Genomic DNA, 2,780 nt, shown 5'->3' with positions numbered 1-2,780 from the left:
GCTTTTTCCAACTATGACTCAAAAATATGAGCTAAATGATCACACAGGTCCCCACTATTCACTGAATCAAGGTTTGGATTAAACTGATGTCTGATTCATGGTTTCCCAATTTCCAGTACCCTTTAAGATTTTGAAATAAGTACCAGATTTGCAAAAAGAAAAAAAAAAAAGCAATTAAGAATTCTTAGAAACAATTTTCTAAGGGCACAATGCCTTAGGATTTTGAGTAAGAAAACCAGCTGTGCCTACATTATACTGCAGTCACCATCTTTGTGTGTTTGTCGCTCAGTTGTCTGACTCTTTGCGACTCCATGGACTGTAGCCCACCAGGCATCTCTCTGCATGGAATTCTCCTGGCAAGAATAATGGACTGGGTAGCCAGTCCCTTCTTCAGGGGAATCTTTCAGACCCAGGGATCAAACCCTGGTCTCCTGCACTGCAGGCAGATTCTTTACAGCCTGAGCCACTAGGGAAGCATACAGAAAGTTCCCAAATAGTGCCAGTGAAGAGTGGTGAAAACAAATTCCATTTTTAAAGACTCAGGTTGGCCATTAGTGTAGTTCCAGAATTGTGAGTATTTCACATTAACCAAGCATCAACAAAGCTGGATTTAGAAGTGCCCTCAAAGGTCCACCACACTCACAGAGCAAGCCCCAATGTTCCATGCTCCCTTGTAGATGCAACAGCTGAGCCCTGAGCAGAAGTGGTAGGTAGGTCCTCCACTGAGTGGTGGCTGCTGTGAGGTGGTTAGAGAATCTGCTCCCTGAGCCAAAGGACTCTGTCAGGACAAGATAGAGTTCAGAAGTCCTAGTGAAATAAATAAGAGAAAACTTCATTTAAAATGGAGTCAGGAGGCCAAAGAGTTGGACAGGACTGAGCAACTGAACTGAACTGAGGAGGCCCCAAAGAGGACTCTCATGCAGGTACAGCCATGCAGCCTGCATAACCAAGCAGAAAGGACAACAGTAAGGAAGTCTATTTGTGTAGAATTCTCTTCTCAAGTTCTTGTCCCTGTTGGTAAGAATTTACTTTTTGATCTGCTACAAGGAGAACATTTTTCACATGGGAATTTCATCTCCTACTTTTAAGAAAAGGAAGGAAGGGCCCTCCCTACCCCAACAATAGTGCACTAGCCACCCTTGCAGCCAAGGAGAACCTGCCCCAACCTTGAACTCATTCTCCTCCAGTGAACTTTTATCCAAAGCAACTCTCCCCAGGTTCCTCCTAAAACCTAATAAGCATTGACTTTCCTTTTGTCTCTTTGTGAGAAAGCAGATAGATAGGTCCCTGGGCTGATCAGCTGGAATTTGTCAGGCTGAGCAAATTGGACCTTGTCTCTCTCTCATATTTCAAGGAAAAATAGCGGGAGCAGAGAGGATCTGAGTCCTGCTGGAGTAAAAGACAAGATGATCATATCTATAATTCTTGAGGTCAAGGAGACCTCCTTGAATAAACACTTGCAGAAAGGTTTCTCAGGCGTGAGAAAGGGAGAGAGTACTACCCCATACTATGTGCTATTAATCTCCTAGAGACCTTCCCACTGGAATCCATCTTAGCTAAAAGATATGCATGTATATCTGAAGGGGCCTGGGTCAGATAAGATATGGGAAATGAAACAAGATGATTGGCCAAAGGAAAAAAGACCCAGAAGATGCTCCCATATAACCAATTTAAACTACCCTTTTAGGGATCCTCATTAGACGATGTACACTCTTGTCTGGATGGGTAGTTCTGCTTGTCTTCTGTCAAATTCTGTGCCTATTTTACTATTTCAGTCTTCTTGTAAAACTCTTTTTTTTCAGAGAAGTCTAGAGCAAGGGATCTGCTACTAGCCACCAGTCCCTGGTGGTCTTATGGTTAGGATTCCTGGTTTTTACCCAGACAGCCCAGGTTCAATTCTCAGGCAGGAAATTAAGATCTGACTTCAAGTTGCCACATGCTGCTGTCACCCTGAGCTCATTTGGACTTGCCTTTGGTTCATAAAATCTTGCTTGTCCTGATTCCTAGGTGAACACATTTTGCTCTTTCTACTGGTTGTTTTATCCTTAATGTCAACAGTTACAGTCTGGGAACTTTGGGTTTTCATCTCTGCCACCATCTCTTCTGTATCAGTAGACAATCCAGGTGGTAGGGAAAGATGGTCCCATTTCAGTCCAGCAGAATCACACAAGATCAATCCCTGGACATCAATGCAAAGTCATTTCCTGTCCAGGAACTGAGATGGGAAGGACCAGGGTGGATTTCAGAAGGGCTAAGACCAATCTCAGTGAAAGTGAAGTCGCTGGGTAGTGTCTAACTCTTTGTGGCCCCATGGACTGTAGATTACCATGACCCCTGTCTGTGGGATTTTCCAGGCAAGAGTACTGGAGTGGGTTGCCATTTCCTTCTCCAGAAGATCTTCCCAACCCAGGGATCGAACCTGGGTCTCCTGCATTATAGGCAGACACTTTACCATCTGAGCCACTAGGGAAGTCAGTACCCAAGAGCAAATCCTAGTCCTTGACAGAGCACGATTCACATTTTGCAAAAGGTGAAAACCTCGTGTGTACAAGATTAAGATACAAATGAACTGAAAACAGTGGACTTTATTAAAGACAGTTCATATTGATCACAAAAATCAGATACATGTCACAGATATTTTAAAAATAAATATTATAAAGTCTCAGATTGTTTATAACTATTGCTAACAGTCTACTCTAAAACAAATGAACCCAAATATGGGGAAAATAATCTTTATATTAGTTGAACTGAAATATAATCAAAATAGTATTTTGATATAT

General features: G+C 42.5%; 1 non-coding gene across 1 annotated transcript; it reads right to left on the bottom strand.

The window, feature by feature from the left end:
• Positions 1 to 2,398: 2,398 nt before the first annotated feature.
• Positions 2,399 to 2,470, bottom strand: TRNAY-AUA (transfer RNA tyrosine (anticodon AUA)). The gene has a single exon. It is a non-coding gene; the product is annotated as a tRNA-Tyr (tRNA).
• Positions 2,471 to 2,780: the final 310 nt, after the last annotated feature.

This window comes from Bos javanicus, chromosome 4, assembly GCF_032452875.1.
Source record: "Bos javanicus breed banteng chromosome 4, ARS-OSU_banteng_1.0, whole genome shotgun sequence".
In the NCBI taxonomy this organism is placed as follows: Eukaryota; Metazoa; Chordata; class Mammalia; order Artiodactyla; family Bovidae; genus Bos; species Bos javanicus.
The sequence above is the reverse complement of the archived record's forward strand: the minus strand, read 5'-3'. Positions and strand labels throughout refer to the sequence as shown.